Genomic DNA, 16,910 nt, shown 5'->3' with positions numbered 1-16,910 from the left:
CTCTGAGACGTTTGAGGTGCGCGCCTTGCCAGTCAGTATGCGCAAAGACGCTCGCAAAGAGAGAAGGGCGCCGACGCGGGACACGACACGAAATGCGACAAGCGACCGTCCGAACCGGCGGAGACACCCCCACATCCGGTGTGGTCTAGTGGCTAGGATACCTGGCTTTCACCCAGGAGGCCCGGGTTCGATTCCCGGTACCGGAACGGAATTTTTTTCCACACGAACCGTGACAAGTTTGAGCTGACCGAGCTGCCGTTTCCCGTCCTGCTCGCAATATAGCTACTGTTTCGTGACCGTCAGCAGAATATAGACGAGGGAAGCAGACGTCCGACGACCATAGAAATGGTGTACGGCTTCATGCCATACGTTTCCAGCGCAGGGCTGAGCAACTGCATCTGCCGAGGCCCGTTAGCTCAGTTGGTTAGAGCGTCGTGCTAATAACGCGAAGGTCGTGGGTTCGATCCCCCCACGGGCCACTAGTCTTTTACTACTTACGAAAAGGCAGCGCCGATTTCAGCAGGCGAGTGTGATGACCAAAAGATCATCACCCTGCGTGGAAGTTGACGGAGGATCCGAACCCGACTTGTCGGGAAGCGCTACAGCATTCACTCGGCAATGGCCATAATATGTGAATACACTGGTTCTCAACCGATAAAGACAAGATGAAAGAAAATGTCCGATTGCCGATTTGTAACAACTTTGGCCCTTGTCAGTACTTGGGCGGGTGAGCGCATGGGGACACAGGGTACTGTTGGCAGTTTTACTTCCTATTTTTTCTTTCTCCTTTGTTTTCGGAGCTACAACCCGATTCGGTCATGGACACGCCACCGTGAAAGGATGGGGGAGTGCTGTGTGCCCATCGCCTCGCCTCTCCTTACCTCTCTCAGTCGTTTCTCGTGCTTGTCGTTTTGATATAGGCCGATTTGAGAGCGTCAGCTCTCGCGTCAGCTGAGCAAAGTCGAGACAAGTCGAGACACACTATAGGCTGGTCTGCAGCGAGTAAGAAGGGGGAAAAAAACATTAATTTAAGGGCGCGTGGCGAAAGTACTCATACGCGAAATTAAAAAGCCTGTTGCGGTGGCCGGGAATCGAACCCGGATCAACTGCTTGGAAGGCAACTATGCTGACCATTACACCACCACCGCACAAGGAAGCGCCCCGACGCCGCGCTGTGTCGGCTTCCCGCCTGTCGGCAGCGGCCGAAGGTGATCGTACCTGGCAGGCGCATTTCGAGGTAGGCTAGGGGAGAACATCCAGCCGCATTCGGACGGCGTATCCGCGCACATTTCGCATCCTTTGGCAAGAGTCGGTGCCGGCGCCGGCGATGCAAGAGTACGCAGAGGACCGCGTTCTGGCGGCATTTTTTAGCAGTGCAGTGCAGGATTCAGCGTCTGCAGCATCTTCTCGACAGAATGCTACGGCGCTTGACGGCAGTCCCACTTTCCCTTGAGACATCTGCTCGGCAAGCAGCGTGAAGTTACTACTGGCCCGAGCATCGGTGGTTCAGTGGTAGAATGCTCGCCTGCCACGCGGGGCGGCCCGGGTTCGATTCCCGGCCGATGCATCGTTTTGCTGTTCCCGCGATAATGCTGCCGTGCTGCTTGTGCTCTTGAGATGCACGATCCACAAGAATGTATAGCTGGATTCCCTTGAGAAGAACCGAGAACGCAGCACTCGCGGGTCCCCACTAGGACGCTCGCATCATGTTCTACAGACTAGCGTCGGCCTGGCCTCACAATTTGCTATGTCCAGGTGCCTCCGACGCACTGAACGTTAACGACAAGGAGTGCTGCCTATCGTTTGCAAAAGCTGCAGCAACACCGCAATCAACTGGGCCGGCAATGCACGTCTAGCAACAGAACACGTTATCCAGGAAGTACAGTGTCTTTACGTCTAACATTGGGTATGGTACTTACCCAGTTTCCAGGAAAAGCGGTTCCACCCGTGCCTCGGTAGCGCAGTAGGCAGCGCGTAAGTCTCATAATCTTAAGGTCGTGAGTTCGATCCTCACCCGGGGCATTTAATTTTCTGTGACTGATGGTGATGCTGTTGCTAGGGCACTAACTTATTTCTTGTTTGTTATCCACAACGGTTTCAACGCTTCAGCGGGAAAATGTTTACTTCCTGTTACTGCTACTTACAGCTTCCCTTTCCCTCTTCTCCCAGCACAGCATGAAGCCAAAAGCATTGCTCTGAGACGTTTGAGGTGCGCGCCTTGCCAGTCAGTATGCGCAAAGACGCTCGCAAAGAGAGAAGGGCGCCGACGCGGGACACGACACGAAATGCGACAAGCGACCGTCCGAACCGGCGGAGACACCCCCCACATCCGGTGTGGTCTAGTGGCTAGGATACCTGGCTTTCACCCAGGAGGCCCGGGTTCGATTCCCGGTACCGGAACGGAATTTTTTCCACACGAACCGTGACAAGTTTGAGCTGACCGAGCTGCCGTTTCCCGTCCTGCTCGCAATATAGCTACTGTTTCGTGACCGTCAGCAGAATATAGACGAGGGAAGCAGACGTCCGACGACCATAGAAATGGTGTACGGCTTCATGCCATACGTTTCCAGCGCAGGGCTGAGCAACTGCATCTGCCGAGGCCCGTTAGCTCAGTTGGTTAGAGCGTCGTGCTAATAACGCGAAGGTCGTGGGTTCGATCCCCCCACGGGCCACTAGTCTTTTACTACTACGAAAAGGCAGCGCCGATTTCAGCAGGCGAGTGTGATGACCAAAAGATCATCACCCTGCGTGGAAGTTGACGGAGGATCCGAACCCGACTTGTCGGGAAGCGCTACAGCATTCACTCGGCAATGGCCATAATATGTTGAATACACTGGTTCTCAACCGATAAAGACAAGATGAAAGAAAATGTCCGATTGCCGATTTGTAACAACTTTGGCCCTTGTCAGTACTTGGGCGGGTGAGCGCATGGGGACACAGGGTACTGTTGGCAGTTTTACTTCCTATTTTTTCTTTCTCCTTTGTTTTCGGAGCTACAACCCGATTCGGTCATGGACACGCCACCGTGAAAGGATGGGGGAGTGCTGTGTGCCCATCGCCTCGCCTCTCCTTACCTCTCTCAGTCGTTTCTCGTGCTTGTCGTTTTGATATAGGCGATTTGAGAGCGTCAGCTCTCGCGTCAGCTGAGCAAAGTCGAGACAAGTCGAGACACACTATAGGCTGGTCTGCAGCGAGTAAGAAGGGGGAAAAAAACATTAATTTAAGGGCGCGTGGCGAAAGTACTCATACGCGAAATTAAAAAGCCTGTTGCGGTGGTGCCGGGAATCGAACCCGGATCAACTGCTTGGAAGGCAACTATGCTGACCATTACACCACCACCGCACAAGGAAGCGCCCCGACGCCGCGCTGTGTCGGCTTCCCGCCTGTCGGCAGCGGCCGAAGGTGATCGTACCTGGCAGGCGCATTTCGAGGTAGGCTAGGGGAGAACATCCAGCCGCATTCGGACGGCGTATCCGCGCACATTTCGCATCCTTTGGCAAGAGTCGGTGCCGGCGCCGGCGATGCAAGAGTACGCAGAGGACCGCGTTCTGGCGGCATTTTTTAGCAGTGCAGTGCAGGATTCAGCGTCTGCAGCATCTTCTCGACAGAATGCTACGGCGCTTGACGGCAGTCCCACTTTCCCTTGAGACATCTGCTCGGCAAGCAGCGTGAAGTTACTACTGGCCCGAGCATCGGTGGTTCAGTGGTAGAATGCTCGCCTGCCACGCGGGCGGCCCGGGTTCGATTCCCGGCCGATGCATCGTTTTGCTGTTCCCGCGATAATGCTGCCGTGCTGCTTGTGCTCTTGAGATGCACGATCCACAAGAATGTATAGCTGGATTCCCTTGAGAAGAACCGAGAACGCAGCACTCGCGGGTCCCCACTAGGACGCTCGCATCATGTTCTACAGACTAGCGTCGGCCTGGCCTCACAATTTGCTATGTCCAGGTGCCTCCGACGCACTGAACGTTAACGACAAGGAGTGCTGCCTATCGTTTGCAAAAGCTGCAGCAACACCGCAATCAACTGGGCCGGCAATGCACGTCTAGCAACAGAACACGTTATCCAGGAAGTACAGTGTCTTTACGTCTAACATTGGGTATGGTACTTACCCCAGTTTCCAGGAAAAGCGGTTCCACCCGTGCCTCGGTAGCGCAGTAGGCAGCGCGTAAGTCTCATAATCTTAAGGTCGTGAGTTCGATCCTCACCCGGGGCATTTAATTTTCTGTGACTGATGGTGATGCTGTTGCTAGGGCACTAACTTATTTCTTGTTTGTTATCCACAACGGTTTCAACGCTTCAGCGGGAAAATGTTTACTTCCTGTTACTGCTACTTACAGCTTCCCTTTCCCTCTTCTCCCAGCACAGCATGAAGCCAAAAGCATTGCTCTGAGACGTTTGAGGTGCGCGCCTTGCCAGTCAGTATGCGCAAAGACGCTCGCAAAGAGAGAAGGGCGCCGACGCGGGACACGACACGAAATGCGACAAGCGACCGTCCGAACCGGCGGAGACACCCCCACATCCGGTGTGGTCTAGTGGCTAGGATACCTGGCTTTCACCCAGGAGGCCCGGGTTCGATTCCCGGTACCGGAACGGAATTTTTTCCACACGAACCGTGACAAGTTTGAGCTGACCGAGCTGCCGTTTCCCGTCCTGCTCGCAATATAGCTACTGTTTCGTGACCGTCAGCAGAATATAGACGAGGGAAGCAGACGTCCGACGACCATAGAAATGGTGTACGGCTTCATGCCATACGTTTCCAGCGCAGGGCTGAGCAACTGCATCTGCCGAGGCCCGTTAGCTCAGTTGGTTAGAGCGTCGTGCTAATAACGCGAAGGTCGTGGGTTCGATCCCCCCACGGCCACTAGTCTTTTACTACTACGAAAAGGCAGCGCCGATTTCAGCAGGCGAGTGTGATGACCAAAAGATCATCACCCTGCGTGGAAGTTGACGGAGGATCCGAACCCGACTTGTCGGGAAGCGCTACAGCATTCACTCGGCAATGGCCATAATATGTTGAATACACTGGTTCTCAACCGATAAAGACAAGATGAAAGAAAATGTCCGATTGCCGATTTGTAACAACTTTGGCCCTTGTCAGTACTTGGGCGGGTGAGCGCATGGGGACACAGGGTACTGTTGGCAGTTTTACTTCCTATTTTTTCTTTCTCCTTTGTTTTCGGAGCTACAACCCGATTCGGTCATGGACACGCCACCGTGAAAGGATGGGGGAGTGCTGTGTGCCCATCGCCTCGCCTCTCCTTACCTCTCTCAGTCGTTTCTCGTGCTTGTCGTTTTGATATAGGCCGATTTGAGAGCGTCAGCTCTCGCGTCAGCTGAGCAAAGTCGAGACAAGTCGAGACACACTATAGGCTGGTCTGCAGCGAGTAAGAAGGGGGAAAAAAACATTAATTTAAGGGCGCGTGGCGAAAGTACTCATACGCGAAATTAAAAAGCCTGTTGCGGTGGCCGGGAATCGAACCCGGATCAACTGCTTGGAAGGCAACTATGCTGACCATTACACCACCACCGCACAAGGAAGCGCCCCGACGCCGCGCTGTGTCGGCTTCCCGCCTGTCGGCAGCGGCCGAAGGTGATCGTACCTGGCAGGCGCATTTCGAGGTAGGCTAGGGGAGAACATCCAGCCGCATTCGGACGGCGTATCCGCGCACATTTCGCATCCTTTGGCAAGAGTCGGTGCCGGCGCCGGCGATGCAAGAGTACGCAGAGGACCGCGTTCTGGCGGCATTTTTTAGCAGTGCAGTGCAGGATTCAGCGTCTGCAGCATCTTCTCGACAGAATGCTACGGCGCTTGACGGCAGTCCCACTTTCCCTTGAGACATCTGCTCGGCAAGCAGCGTGAAGTTACTACTGGCCCGAGCATCGGTGGTTCAGTGGTAGAATGCTCGCCTGCCACGCGGGCGGCCCGGGTTCGATTCCCGGGCCGATGCATCGTTTTGCTGTTCCCGCGATAATGCTGCCGTGCTGCTTGTGCTCTTGAGATGCACGATCCACAAGAATGTATAGCTGGATTCCCTTGAGAAGAACCGAGAACGCAGCACTCGCGGGTCCCCACTAGGACGCTCGCATCATGTTCTACAGACTAGCGTCGGCCTGGCCTCACAATTTGCTATGTCCAGGTGCCTCCGACGCACTGAACGTTAACGACAAGGAGTGCTGCCTATCGTTTGCAAAAGCTGCAGCAACACCGCAATCAACTGGGCCGGCAATGCACGTCTAGCAACAGAACACGTTATCCAGGAAGTACAGTGTCTTTACGTCTAACATTGGGTATGGTACTTACCCAGTTTCCAGGAAAAGCGGTTCCACCCGTGCCTCGGTAGCGCAGTAGGCAGCGCGTAAGTCTCATAATCTTAAGGTCGTGAGTTCGATCCTCACCCGGGGCATTTAATTTTCTGTGACTGATGGTGATGCTGTTGCTAGGGCACTAACTTATTTCTTGTTTGTTATCCACAACGGTTTTCAACGCTTCAGCGGGAAAATGTTTACTTCCTGTTACTGCTACTTACAGCTTCCCTTTCCCTCTTCTCCCAGCACAGCATGAAGCCAAAAGCATTGCTCTGAGACGTTTGAGGTGCGCGCCTTGCCAGTCAGTATGCGCAAAGACGCTCGCAAAGAGAGAAGGGCGCCGACGCGGGACACGACACGAAATGCGACAAGCGACCGTCCGAACCGGCGGAGACACCCCCACATCCGGTGTGGTCTAGTGGCTAGGATACCTGGCTTTCACCCAGGAGGCCCGGGTTCGATTCCCGGTACCGGAACGGAATTTTTTCCACACGAACCGTGACAAGTTTGAGCTGACCGAGCTGCCGTTTCCCGTCCTGCTCGCAATATAGCTACTGTTTCGTGACCGTCAGCAGAATATAGACGAGGGAAGCAGACGTCCGACGACCATAGAAATGGTGTACGGCTTCATGCCATACGTTTCCAGCGCAGGGCTGAGCAACTGCATCTGCCGAGGCCCGTTAGCTCAGTTGGTTAGAGCGTCGTGCTAATAACGCGAAGGTCGTGGGTTCGATCCCCCCACGGGCCACTAGTCTTTTACTACTACGAAAAGGCAGCGCCGATTTCAGCAGGCGAGTGTGATGACCAAAAGATCATCACCCTGCGTGGAAGTTGACGGAGGATCCGAACCCGACTTGTCGGGAAGCGCTACAGCATTCACTCGGCAATGGCCATAATATGTTGAATACACTGGTTCTCAACCGATAAAGACAAGATGAAAGAAAATGTCCGATTGCCGATTTGTAACAACTTTGGCCCTTGTCAGTACTTGGGCGGGTGAGCGCATGGGGACACAGGGTACTGTTGGCAGTTTTACTTCCTATTTTTTCTTTCTCCTTTGTTTTCGGAGCTACAACCCGATTCGGTCATGGACACGCCACCGTGAAAGGATGGGGGAGTGCTGTGTGCCCATCGCCTCGCCTCTCCTTACCTCTCTCAGTCGTTTCTCGTGCTTGTCGTTTTGATATAGGCCGATTTGAGAGCGTCAGCTCTCGCGTCAGCTGAGCAAAGTCGAGACAAGTCGAGACACACTATAGGCTGGTCTGCAGCGAGTAAGAAGGGGGAAAAAAACATTAATTTAAGGGCGCGTGGCGAAAGTACTCATACGCGAAATTAAAAAGCCTGTTGCGGTGGCCGGGAATCGAACCCGGATCAACTGCTTGGAAGGCAACTATGCTGACCATTACACCACCACCGCACAAGGAAGCGCCCCGACGCCGCGCTGTGTCGGCTTCCCGCCTGTCGGCAGCGGCCGAAGGTGATCGTACCTGGCAGGCGCATTTCGAGGTAGGCTAGGGGAGAACATCCAGCCGCATTCGGACGGCGTATCCGCGCACATTTCGCATCCTTTGGCAAGAGTCGGTGCCGGCGCCGGCGATGCAAGAGTACGCAGAGGACCGCGTTCTGGCGGCATTTTTTAGCAGTGCAGTGCAGGATTCAGCGTCTGCAGCATCTTCTCGACAGAATGCTACGGCGCTTGACGGCAGTCCCACTTTCCCTTGAGACATCTGCTCGGCAAGCAGCGTGAAGTTACTACTGGCCCGAGCATCGGTGGTTCAGTGGTAGAATGCTCGCCTGCCACGCGGGCGGCCCGGGTTCGATTCCCGGCCGATGCATCGTTTTGCTGTTCCCGCGATAATGCTGCCGTGCTGCTTGTGCTCTTGAGATGCACGATCCACAAGAATGTATAGCTGGATTCCCTTGAGAAGAACCGAGAACGCAGCACTCGCGGGTCCCCACTAGGACGCTCGCATCATGTTCTACAGACTAGCGTCGGCCTGGCCTCACAATTTGCTATGTCCAGGTGCCTCCGACGCACTGAACGTTAACGACAAGGAGTGCTGCCTATCGTTTGCAAAAGCTGCAGCAACACCGCAATCAACTGGGCCGGCAATGCACGTCTAGCAACAGAACACGTTATCCAGGAAGTACAGTGTCTTTACGTCTAACATTGGGTATGGTACTTACCCAGTTTCCAGGAAAAGCGGTTCCACCCGTGCCTCGGTAGCGCAGTAGGCAGCGCGTAAGTCTCATAATCTTAAGGTCGTGAGTTCGATCCTCACCCGGGGCATTTAATTTTCTGTGACTGATGGTGATGCTGTTGCTAGGGCACTAACTTATTTCTTGTTTGTTATCCACAACGGTTTCAACGCTTCAGCGGGAAAATGTTTACTTCCTGTTACTGCTACTTACAGCTTCCCTTTCCCTCTTCTCCCAGCACAGCATGAAGCCAAAAGCATTGCTCTGAGACGTTTGAGGTGCGCGCCTTGCCAGTCAGTATGCGCAAAGACGCTCGCAAAGAGAGAAGGGCGCCGACGCGGGACACGACACGAAATGCGACAAGCGACCGTCCGAACCGGCGGAGACACCCCCACATCCGGTGTGGTCTAGTGGCTAGGATACCTGGCTTTCACCCAGGAGGCCCGGGTTCGATTCCCGGTACCGGAACGGAATTTTTTCCACACGAACCGTGACAAGTTTGAGCTGACCGAGCTGCCGTTTCCCGTCCTGCTCGCAATATAGCTACTGTTTCGTGACCGTCAGCAGAATATAGACGAGGGAAGCAGACGTCCGACGACCATAGAAATGGTGTACGGCTTCATGCCATACGTTTCCAGCGCAGGGCTGAGCAACTGCATCTGCCGAGGCCCGTTAGCTCAGTTGGTTAGAGCGTCGTGCTAATAACGCGAAGGTCGTGGGTTCGATCCCCCCACGGGCCACTAGTCTTTTACTACTACGAAAAGGCAGCGCCGATTTCAGCAGGCGAGTGTGATGACCAAAAGATCATCACCCTGCGTGGAAGTTGACGGAGGATCCGAACCCGACTTGTCGGGAAGCGCTACAGCATTCACTCGGCAATGGCCATAATATGTTGAATACACTGGTTCTCAACCGATAAAGACAAGATGAAAGAAAATGTCCGATTGCCGATTTGTAACAACTTTGGCCCTTGTCAGTACTTGGGCGGGTGAGCGCATGGGGACACAGGGTACTGTTGGCAGTTTTACTTCCTATTTTTTCTTTCTCCTTTGTTTTCGGAGCTACAACCCGATTCGGTCATGGACACGCCACCGTGAAAGGATGGGGGAGTGCTGTGTGCCCATCGCCTCGCCTCTCCTTACCTCTCTCAGTCGTTTCTCGTGCTTGTCGTTTTGATATAGGCCGATTTGAGAGCGTCAGCTCTCGCGTCAGCTGAGCAAAGTCGAGACAAGTCGAGACACACTATAGGCTGGTCTGCAGCGAGTAAGAAGGGGGAAAAAAACATTAATTTAAGGGCGCGTGGCGAAAGTACTCATACGCGAAATTAAAAAGCCTGTTGCGGTGGCCGGGAATCGAACCCGGATCAACTGCTTGGAAGGCAACTATGCTGACCATTACACCACCACCGCACAAGGAAGCGCCCCGACGCCGCGCTGTGTCGGCTTCCCGCCTGTCGGCAGCGGCCGAAGGTGATCGTACCTGGCAGGCGCATTTCGAGGTAGGCTAGGGGAGAACATCCAGCCGCATTCGGACGGCGTATCCGCGCACATTTCGCATCCTTTGGCAAGAGTCGGTGCCGGCGCCGGCGATGCAAGAGTACGCAGAGGACCGCGTTCTGGCGGCATTTTTTAGCAGTGCAGTGCAGGATTCAGCGTCTGCAGCATCTTCTCGACAGAATGCTACGGCGCTTGACGGCAGTCCCACTTTCCCTTGAGACATCTGCTCGGCAAGCAGCGTGAAGTTACTACTGGCCCGAGCATCGGTGGTTCAGTGGTAGAATGCTCGCCTGCCACGCGGGCGGCCCGGGTTCGATTCCCGGCCGATGCATCGTTTTGCTGTTCCCGCGATAATGCTGCCGTGCTGCTTGTGCTCTTGAGATGCACGATCCACAAGAATGTATAGCTGGATTCCCTTGAGAAGAACCGAGAACGCAGCACTCGCGGGTCCCCACTAGGACGCTCGCATCATGTTCTACAGACTAGCGTCGGCCTGGCCTCACAATTTGCTATGTCCAGGTGCCTCCGACGCACTGAACGTTAACGACAAGGAGTGCTGCCTATCGTTTGCAAAAGCTGCAGCAACACCGCAATCAACTGGGCCGGCAATGCACGTCTAGCAACAGAACACGTTATCCAGGAAGTACAGTGTCTTTACGTCTAACATTGGGTATGGTACTTACCCAGTTTCCAGGAAAAGCGGTTCCACCCGTGCCTCGGTAGCGCAGTAGGCAGCGCGTAAGTCTCATAATCTTAAGGTCGTGAGTTCGATCCTCACCCGGGGCATTTAATTTTCTGTGACTGATGGTGATGCTGTTGCTAGGGCACTAACTTATTTCTTGTTTGTTATCCACAACGGTTTCAACGCTTCAGCGGGAAAATGTTTACTTCCTGTTACTGCTACTTACAGCTTCCCTTTCCCTCTTCTCCCAGCACAGCATGAAGCCAAAAGCATTGCTCTGAGACGTTTGAGGTGCGCGCCTTGCCAGTCAGTATGCGCAAAGACGCTCGCAAAGAGAGAAGGGCGCCGACGCGGGACACGACACGAAATGCGACAAGCGACCGTCCGAACCGGCGGAGACACCCCCACATCCGGTGTGGTCTAGTGGCTAGGATACCTGGCTTTCACCCAGGAGGCCCGGGTTCGATTCCCGGTACCGGAACGGAATTTTTTCCACACGAACCGTGACAAGTTTGAGCTGACCGAGCTGCCGTTTCCCGTCCTGCTCGCAATATAGCTACTGTTTCGTGACCGTCAGCAGAATATAGACGAGGGAAGCAGACGTCCGACGACCATAGAAATGGTGTACGGCTTCATGCCATACGTTTCCAGCGCAGGGCTGAGCAACTGCATCTGCCGAGGCCCGTTAGCTCAGTTGGTTAGAGCGTCGTGCTAATAACGCGAAGGTCGTGGGTTCGATCCCCCCACGGGCCACTAGTCTTTTACTACTACGAAAAGGCAGCGCCGATTTCAGCAGGCGAGTGTGATGACCAAAAGATCATCACCCTGCGTGGAAGTTGACGGAGGATCCGAACCCGACTTGTCGGGAAGCGCTACAGCATTCACTCGGCAATGGCCATAATATGTTGAATACACTGGTTCTCAACCGATAAAGACAAGATGAAAGAAAATGTCCGATTGCCGATTTGTAACAACTTTGGCCCTTGTCAGTACTTGGGCGGGTGAGCGCATGGGGACACAGGGTACTGTTGGCAGTTTTACTTCCTATTTTTTCTTTCTCCTTTGTTTTCGGAGCTACAACCCGATTCGGTCATGGACACGCCACCGTGAAAGGATGGGGGAGTGCTGTGTGCCCATCGCCTCGCCTCTCCTTACCTCTCTCAGTCGTTTCTCGTGCTTGTCGTTTTGATATAGGCCGATTTGAGAGCGTCAGCTCTCGCGTCAGCTGAGCAAAGTCGAGACAAGTCGAGACACACTATAGGCTGGTCTGCAGCGAGTAAGAAGGGGGAAAAAAACATTAATTTAAGGGCGCGTGGCGAAAGTACTCATACGCGAAATTAAAAAGCCTGTTGCGGTGGCCGGGAATCGAACCCGGATCAACTGCTTGGAAGGCAACTATGCTGACCATTACACCACCACCGCACAAGGAAGCGCCCCGACGCCGCGCTGTGTCGGCTTCCCGCCTGTCGGCAGCGGCCGAAGGTGATCGTACCTGGCAGGCGCATTTCGAGGTAGGCTAGGGGAGAACATCCAGCCGCATTCGGACGGCGTATCCGCGCACATTTCGCATCCTTTGGCAAGAGTCGGTGCCGGCGCCGGCGATGCAAGAGTACGCAGAGGACCGCGTTCTGGCGGCATTTTTTAGCAGTGCAGTGCAGGATTCAGCGTCTGCAGCATCTTCTCGACAGAATGCTACGGCGCTTGACGGCAGTCCCACTTTCCCTTGAGACATCTGCTCGGCAAGCAGCGTGAAGTTACTACTGGCCCGAGCATCGGTGGTTCAGTGGTAGAATGCTCGCCTGCCACGCGGGCGGCCCGGGTTCGATTCCCGGCCGATGCATCGTTTTGCTGTTCCCGCGATAATGCTGCCGTGCTGCTTGTGCTCTTGAGATGCACGATCCACAAGAATGTATAGCTGGATTCCCTTGAGAAGAACCGAGAACGCAGCACTCGCGGGTCCCCACTAGGACGCTCGCATCATGTTCTACAGACTAGCGTCGGCCTGGCCTCACAATTTGCTATGTCCAGGTGCCTCCGACGCACTGAACGTTAACGACAAGGAGTGCTGCCTATCGTTTGCAAAAGCTGCAGCAACACCGCAATCAACTGGGCCGGCAATGCACGTCTAGCAACAGAACACGTTATCCAGGAAGTACAGTGTCTTTACGTCTAACATTGGGTATGGTACTTACCCAGTTTCCAGGAAAAGCGGTTCCACCCGTGCCTCGGTAGCGCAGTAGGCAGCGCGTAAGTCTCATAATCTTAAGGTCGTGAGTTCGATCCTCACCCGGGGCATTTAATTTTCTGTGACTGATGGTGATGCTGTTGCTAGGGCACTAACTTATTTCTTGTTTGTTATCCACAACGGTTTCAACGCTTCAGCGGGAAAATGTTTACTTCCTGTTACTGCTACTTACAGCTTCCCTTTCCCTCTTCTCCCAGCACAGCATGAAGCCAAAAGCATTGCTCTGAGACGTTTGAGGTGCGCGCCTTGCCAGTCAGTATGCGCAAAGACGCTCGCAAAGAGAGAAGGGCGCCGACGCGGGACACGACACGAAATGCGACAAGCGACCGTCCGAACCGGCGGAGACACCCCCACATCCGGTGTGGTCTAGTGGCTAGGATACCTGGCTTTCACCCAGGAGGCCCGGGTTCGATTCCCGGTACCGGAACGGAATTTTTTCCACACGAACCGTGACAAGTTTGAGCTGACCGAGCTGCCGTTTCCCGTCCTGCTCGCAATATAGCTACTGTTTCGTGACCGTCAGCAGAATATAGACGAGGGAAGCAGACGTCCGACGACCATAGAAATGGTGTACGGCTTCATGCCATACGTTTCCAGCGCAGGGCTGAGCAACTGCATCTGCCGAGGCCCGTTAGCTCAGTTGGTTAGAGCGTCGTGCTAATAACGCGAAGGTCGTGGGTTCGATCCCCCCACGGGCCACTAGTCTTTTACTACTACGAAAAGGCAGCGCCGATTTCAGCAGGCGAGTGTGATGACCAAAAGATCATCACCCTGCGTGGAAGTTGACGGAGGATCCGAACCCGACTTGTCGGGAAGCGCTACAGCATTCACTCGGCAATGGCCATAATATGTTGAATACACTGGTTCTCAACCGATAAAGACAAGATGAAAGAAAATGTCCGATTGCCGATTTGTAACAACTTTGGCCCTTGTCAGTACTTGGGCGGGTGAGCGCATGGGGACACAGGGTACTGTTGGCAGTTTTACTTCCTATTTTTTCTTTCTCCTTTGTTTTCGGAGCTACAACCCGATTCGGTCATGGACACGCCACCGTGAAAGGATGGGGGAGTGCTGTGTGCCCATCGCCTCGCCTCTCCTTACCTCTCTCAGTCGTTTCTCGTGCTTGTCGTTTTGATATAGGCCGATTTGAGAGCGTCAGCTCTCGCGTCAGCTGAGCAAAGTCGAGACAAGTCGAGACACACTATAGGCTGGTCTGCAGCGAGTAAGAAGGGGGAAAAAAACATTAATTTAAGGGCGCGTGGCGAAAGTACTCATACGCGAAATTAAAAAGCCTGTTGCGGTGGCCGGGAATCGAACCCGGATCAACTGCTTGGAAGGCAACTATGCTGACCATTACACCACCACCGCACAAGGAAGCGCCCCGACGCCGCGCTGTGTCGGCTTCCCGCCTGTCGGCAGCGGCCGAAGGTGATCGTACCTGGCAGGCGCATTTCGAGGTAGGCTAGGGGAGAACATCCAGCCGCATTCGGACGGCGTATCCGCGCACATTTCGCATCCTTTGGCAAGAGTCGGTGCCGGCGCCGGCGATGCAAGAGTACGCAGAGGACCGCGTTCTGGCGGCATTTTTTAGCAGTGCAGTGCAGGATTCAGCGTCTGCAGCATCTTCTCGACAGAATGCTACGGCGCTTGACGGCAGTCCCACTTTCCCTTGAGACATCTGCTCGGCAAGCAGCGTGAAGTTACTACTGGCCCGAGCATCGGTGGTTCAGTGGTAGAATGCTCGCCTGCCACGCGGGCGGCCCGGGTTCGATTCCCGGCCGATGCATCGTTTTGCTGTTCCCGCGATAATGCTGCCGTGCTGCTTGTGCTCTTGAGATGCACGATCCACAAGAATGTATAGCTGGATTCCCTTGAGAAGAACCGAGAACGCAGCACTCGCGGGTCCCCACTAGGACGCTCGCATCATGTTCTACAGACTAGCGTCGGCCTGGCCTCACAATTTGCTATGTCCAGGTGCCTCCGACGCACTGAACGTTAACGACAAGGAGTGCTGCCTATCGTTTGCAAAAGCTGCAGCAACACCGCAATCAACTGGGCCGGCAATGCACGTCTAGCAACAGAACACGTTATCCAGGAAGTACAGTGTCTTTACGTCTAACATTGGGTATGGTACTTACCCAGTTTCCAGGAAAAGCGGTTCCACCCGTGCCTCGGTAGCGCAGTAGGCAGCGCGTAAGTCTCATAATCTTAAGGTCGTGAGTTCGATCCTCACCCGGGGCATTTAATTTTCTGTGACTGATGGTGATGCTGTTGCTAGGGCACTAACTTATTTCTTGTTTGTTATCCACAACGGTTTCAACGCTTCAGCGGGAAAATGTTTACTTCCTGTTACTGCTACTTACAGCTTCCCTTTCCCTCTTCTCCCAGCACAGCATGAAGCCAAAAGCATTGCTCTGAGACGTTTGAGGTGCGCGCCTTGCCAGTCAGTATGCGCAAAGACGCTCGCAAAGAGAGAAGGGCGCCGACGCGGGACACGACACGAAATGCGACAAGCGACCGTCCGAACCGGCGGAGACACCCCCACATCCGGTGTGGTCTAGTGGCTAGGATACCTGGCTTTCACCCAGGAGGCCCGGGTTCGATTCCCGGTACCGGAACGGAATTTTTTCCACACGAACCGTGACAAGTTTGAGCTGACCGAGCTGCCGTTTCCCGTCCTGCTCGCAATATAGCTACTGTTTCGTGACCGTCAGCAGAATATAGACGAGGGAAGCAGACGTCCGACGACCATAGAAATGGTGTACGGCTTCATGCCATACGTTTCCAGCGCAGGGCTGAGCAACTGCATCTGCCGAGGCCCGTTAGCTCAGTTGGTTAGAGCGTCGTGCTAATAACGCGAAGGTCGTGGGTTCGATCCCCCCACGGGCCACTAGTCTTTTACTACTACGAAAAGGCAGCGCCGATTTCAGCAGGCGAGTGTGATGACCAAAAGATCATCACCCTGCGTGGAAGTTGACGGAGGATCCGAACCCGACTTGTCGGGAAGCGCTACAGCATTCACTCGGCAATGGCCATAATATGTTGAATACACTGGTTCTCAACCGATAAAGACAAGATGAAAGAAAATGTCCGATTGCCGATTTGTAACAACTTTGGCCCTTGTCAGTACTTGGGCGGGTGAGCGCATGGGGACACAGGGTACTGTTGGCAGTTTTACTTCCTATTTTTTCTTTCTCCTTTGTTTTCGGAGCTACAACCCGATTCGGTCATGGACACGCCACCGTGAAAGGATGGGGGAGTGCTGTGTGCCCATCGCCTCGCCTCTCCTTACCTCTCTCAGTCGTTTCTCGTGCTTGTCGTTTTGATATAGGCCGATTTGAGAGCGTCAGCTCTCGCGTCAGCTGAGCAAAGTCGAGACAAGTCGAGACACACTATAGGCTGGTCTGCAGCGAGTAAGAAGGGGGAAAAAAACATTAATTTAAGGGCGCGTGGCGAAAGTACTCATACGCGAAATTAAAAAGCCTGTTGCGGTGGCCGGGAATCGAACCCGGATCAACTGCTTGGAAGGCAACTATGCTGACCATTACACCACCACCGCACAAGGAAGCGCCCCGACGCCGCGCTGTGTCGGCTTCCCGCCTGTCGGCAGCGGCCGAAGGTGATCGTACCTGGCAGGCGCATTTCGAGGTAGGCTAGGGGAGAACATCCAGCCGCATTCGGACGGCGTATCCGCGCACATTTCGCATCCTTAGGCAAGAGTCGGTGCCGGCGCCGGCGATGCAAGAGTACGCAGAGGACCGCGTTCTGGCGGCATTTTTTAGCAGTGCAGTGCAGGATTCAGCGTCTGCAGCATCTTCTCGACAGAATGCTACGGCGCTTGACGGCAGTCCCACTTTCCCTTGAGACATCTGCTCGGCAAGCAGCGTGAAGTTACTACTGGCCCGAGCATCGGTGGTTCAGTGGTAGAATGCTCGCCTGCCACGCGGGCGGCCCGGGTTCGATTCCCGGCCGATGCATC

The 16,910-nt window shown here is 54.4% G+C and overlaps 39 non-coding genes across 39 annotated transcripts; 31 read left to right on the top strand and 8 right to left on the bottom strand.

Annotated features, from left to right (window-relative positions):
- The first annotated feature begins 134 nt into the window (after positions 1-134).
- Trnae-uuc (transfer RNA glutamic acid (anticodon UUC)) lies at positions 135-206 on the top strand. Its single transcript has one exon. It is a non-coding gene; the product is annotated as a tRNA-Glu (tRNA).
- Positions 207-405: 199 nt separating this feature from the next.
- Trnai-aau (transfer RNA isoleucine (anticodon AAU)) lies at positions 406-479 on the top strand. Its single transcript has one exon. It is a non-coding gene; the product is annotated as a tRNA-Ile (tRNA).
- A 597-nt stretch (positions 480-1,076) lies between these two features.
- Positions 1,077-1,148, bottom strand: Trnag-ucc (transfer RNA glycine (anticodon UCC)). The gene has a single exon. It is a non-coding gene; the product is annotated as a tRNA-Gly (tRNA).
- A 347-nt stretch (positions 1,149-1,495) lies between these two features.
- Trnag-gcc (transfer RNA glycine (anticodon GCC)) lies at positions 1,496-1,567 on the top strand. Its single transcript has one exon. It is a non-coding gene; the product is annotated as a tRNA-Gly (tRNA).
- A 382-nt stretch (positions 1,568-1,949) lies between these two features.
- On the top strand, positions 1,950-2,022 carry Trnam-cau (transfer RNA methionine (anticodon CAU)). Its single transcript has one exon. It is a non-coding gene; the product is annotated as a tRNA-Met (tRNA).
- A 306-nt stretch (positions 2,023-2,328) lies between these two features.
- Trnae-uuc (transfer RNA glutamic acid (anticodon UUC)) lies at positions 2,329-2,400 on the top strand. The gene has a single exon. It is a non-coding gene; the product is annotated as a tRNA-Glu (tRNA).
- A 198-nt stretch (positions 2,401-2,598) lies between these two features.
- Trnai-aau (transfer RNA isoleucine (anticodon AAU)) lies at positions 2,599-2,672 on the top strand. Its single transcript has one exon. It is a non-coding gene; the product is annotated as a tRNA-Ile (tRNA).
- A 596-nt stretch (positions 2,673-3,268) lies between these two features.
- On the bottom strand, positions 3,269-3,342 carry Trnag-ucc (transfer RNA glycine (anticodon UCC)). Its single transcript has one exon. It is a non-coding gene; the product is annotated as a tRNA-Gly (tRNA).
- A 347-nt stretch (positions 3,343-3,689) lies between these two features.
- Positions 3,690-3,760, top strand: Trnag-gcc (transfer RNA glycine (anticodon GCC)). Its single transcript has one exon. It is a non-coding gene; the product is annotated as a tRNA-Gly (tRNA).
- Positions 3,761-4,143: 383 nt separating this feature from the next.
- Trnam-cau (transfer RNA methionine (anticodon CAU)) lies at positions 4,144-4,216 on the top strand. The gene has a single exon. It is a non-coding gene; the product is annotated as a tRNA-Met (tRNA).
- A 305-nt stretch (positions 4,217-4,521) lies between these two features.
- Trnae-uuc (transfer RNA glutamic acid (anticodon UUC)) lies at positions 4,522-4,593 on the top strand. Its single transcript has one exon. It is a non-coding gene; the product is annotated as a tRNA-Glu (tRNA).
- A 198-nt stretch (positions 4,594-4,791) lies between these two features.
- Positions 4,792-4,864, top strand: Trnai-aau (transfer RNA isoleucine (anticodon AAU)). Its single transcript has one exon. It is a non-coding gene; the product is annotated as a tRNA-Ile (tRNA).
- Positions 4,865-5,461: 597 nt separating this feature from the next.
- Trnag-ucc (transfer RNA glycine (anticodon UCC)) lies at positions 5,462-5,533 on the bottom strand. Its single transcript has one exon. It is a non-coding gene; the product is annotated as a tRNA-Gly (tRNA).
- A 347-nt stretch (positions 5,534-5,880) lies between these two features.
- On the top strand, positions 5,881-5,952 carry Trnag-gcc (transfer RNA glycine (anticodon GCC)). The gene has a single exon. It is a non-coding gene; the product is annotated as a tRNA-Gly (tRNA).
- A 382-nt stretch (positions 5,953-6,334) lies between these two features.
- On the top strand, positions 6,335-6,407 carry Trnam-cau (transfer RNA methionine (anticodon CAU)). The gene has a single exon. It is a non-coding gene; the product is annotated as a tRNA-Met (tRNA).
- Positions 6,408-6,713: 306 nt separating this feature from the next.
- Trnae-uuc (transfer RNA glutamic acid (anticodon UUC)) lies at positions 6,714-6,785 on the top strand. The gene has a single exon. It is a non-coding gene; the product is annotated as a tRNA-Glu (tRNA).
- A 198-nt stretch (positions 6,786-6,983) lies between these two features.
- Trnai-aau (transfer RNA isoleucine (anticodon AAU)) lies at positions 6,984-7,057 on the top strand. The gene has a single exon. It is a non-coding gene; the product is annotated as a tRNA-Ile (tRNA).
- Positions 7,058-7,654: 597 nt separating this feature from the next.
- Trnag-ucc (transfer RNA glycine (anticodon UCC)) lies at positions 7,655-7,726 on the bottom strand. Its single transcript has one exon. It is a non-coding gene; the product is annotated as a tRNA-Gly (tRNA).
- Positions 7,727-8,073: 347 nt separating this feature from the next.
- On the top strand, positions 8,074-8,144 carry Trnag-gcc (transfer RNA glycine (anticodon GCC)). The gene has a single exon. It is a non-coding gene; the product is annotated as a tRNA-Gly (tRNA).
- A 382-nt stretch (positions 8,145-8,526) lies between these two features.
- On the top strand, positions 8,527-8,599 carry Trnam-cau (transfer RNA methionine (anticodon CAU)). Its single transcript has one exon. It is a non-coding gene; the product is annotated as a tRNA-Met (tRNA).
- A 305-nt stretch (positions 8,600-8,904) lies between these two features.
- Positions 8,905-8,976, top strand: Trnae-uuc (transfer RNA glutamic acid (anticodon UUC)). Its single transcript has one exon. It is a non-coding gene; the product is annotated as a tRNA-Glu (tRNA).
- A 198-nt stretch (positions 8,977-9,174) lies between these two features.
- Trnai-aau (transfer RNA isoleucine (anticodon AAU)) lies at positions 9,175-9,248 on the top strand. Its single transcript has one exon. It is a non-coding gene; the product is annotated as a tRNA-Ile (tRNA).
- Positions 9,249-9,845: 597 nt separating this feature from the next.
- Positions 9,846-9,917, bottom strand: Trnag-ucc (transfer RNA glycine (anticodon UCC)). The gene has a single exon. It is a non-coding gene; the product is annotated as a tRNA-Gly (tRNA).
- Positions 9,918-10,264: 347 nt separating this feature from the next.
- On the top strand, positions 10,265-10,335 carry Trnag-gcc (transfer RNA glycine (anticodon GCC)). Its single transcript has one exon. It is a non-coding gene; the product is annotated as a tRNA-Gly (tRNA).
- A 382-nt stretch (positions 10,336-10,717) lies between these two features.
- Positions 10,718-10,790, top strand: Trnam-cau (transfer RNA methionine (anticodon CAU)). The gene has a single exon. It is a non-coding gene; the product is annotated as a tRNA-Met (tRNA).
- Positions 10,791-11,095: 305 nt separating this feature from the next.
- Trnae-uuc (transfer RNA glutamic acid (anticodon UUC)) lies at positions 11,096-11,167 on the top strand. The gene has a single exon. It is a non-coding gene; the product is annotated as a tRNA-Glu (tRNA).
- Positions 11,168-11,365: 198 nt separating this feature from the next.
- Trnai-aau (transfer RNA isoleucine (anticodon AAU)) lies at positions 11,366-11,439 on the top strand. The gene has a single exon. It is a non-coding gene; the product is annotated as a tRNA-Ile (tRNA).
- Positions 11,440-12,036: 597 nt separating this feature from the next.
- Positions 12,037-12,108, bottom strand: Trnag-ucc (transfer RNA glycine (anticodon UCC)). The gene has a single exon. It is a non-coding gene; the product is annotated as a tRNA-Gly (tRNA).
- A 347-nt stretch (positions 12,109-12,455) lies between these two features.
- Positions 12,456-12,526, top strand: Trnag-gcc (transfer RNA glycine (anticodon GCC)). The gene has a single exon. It is a non-coding gene; the product is annotated as a tRNA-Gly (tRNA).
- Positions 12,527-12,908: 382 nt separating this feature from the next.
- Trnam-cau (transfer RNA methionine (anticodon CAU)) lies at positions 12,909-12,981 on the top strand. Its single transcript has one exon. It is a non-coding gene; the product is annotated as a tRNA-Met (tRNA).
- Positions 12,982-13,286: 305 nt separating this feature from the next.
- Trnae-uuc (transfer RNA glutamic acid (anticodon UUC)) lies at positions 13,287-13,358 on the top strand. Its single transcript has one exon. It is a non-coding gene; the product is annotated as a tRNA-Glu (tRNA).
- A 198-nt stretch (positions 13,359-13,556) lies between these two features.
- Positions 13,557-13,630, top strand: Trnai-aau (transfer RNA isoleucine (anticodon AAU)). The gene has a single exon. It is a non-coding gene; the product is annotated as a tRNA-Ile (tRNA).
- A 597-nt stretch (positions 13,631-14,227) lies between these two features.
- Positions 14,228-14,299, bottom strand: Trnag-ucc (transfer RNA glycine (anticodon UCC)). Its single transcript has one exon. It is a non-coding gene; the product is annotated as a tRNA-Gly (tRNA).
- Positions 14,300-14,646: 347 nt separating this feature from the next.
- On the top strand, positions 14,647-14,717 carry Trnag-gcc (transfer RNA glycine (anticodon GCC)). Its single transcript has one exon. It is a non-coding gene; the product is annotated as a tRNA-Gly (tRNA).
- A 382-nt stretch (positions 14,718-15,099) lies between these two features.
- On the top strand, positions 15,100-15,172 carry Trnam-cau (transfer RNA methionine (anticodon CAU)). Its single transcript has one exon. It is a non-coding gene; the product is annotated as a tRNA-Met (tRNA).
- Positions 15,173-15,477: 305 nt separating this feature from the next.
- On the top strand, positions 15,478-15,549 carry Trnae-uuc (transfer RNA glutamic acid (anticodon UUC)). The gene has a single exon. It is a non-coding gene; the product is annotated as a tRNA-Glu (tRNA).
- Positions 15,550-15,747: 198 nt separating this feature from the next.
- Trnai-aau (transfer RNA isoleucine (anticodon AAU)) lies at positions 15,748-15,821 on the top strand. The gene has a single exon. It is a non-coding gene; the product is annotated as a tRNA-Ile (tRNA).
- A 597-nt stretch (positions 15,822-16,418) lies between these two features.
- On the bottom strand, positions 16,419-16,490 carry Trnag-ucc (transfer RNA glycine (anticodon UCC)). The gene has a single exon. It is a non-coding gene; the product is annotated as a tRNA-Gly (tRNA).
- A 347-nt stretch (positions 16,491-16,837) lies between these two features.
- Trnag-gcc (transfer RNA glycine (anticodon GCC)) lies at positions 16,838-16,908 on the top strand. The gene has a single exon. It is a non-coding gene; the product is annotated as a tRNA-Gly (tRNA).
- Positions 16,909-16,910: the final 2 nt, after the last annotated feature.

The sequence above is a fragment of the Schistocerca nitens genome, unplaced genomic scaffold (assembly GCF_023898315.1).
Source record: "Schistocerca nitens isolate TAMUIC-IGC-003100 unplaced genomic scaffold, iqSchNite1.1 HiC_scaffold_408, whole genome shotgun sequence".
In the NCBI taxonomy this organism is placed as follows: Eukaryota; Metazoa; Arthropoda; class Insecta; order Orthoptera; family Acrididae; genus Schistocerca; species Schistocerca nitens.
Note: the sequence above shows the minus strand (reverse complement) of the source record. Positions and strands in the feature narration are given on the sequence as shown.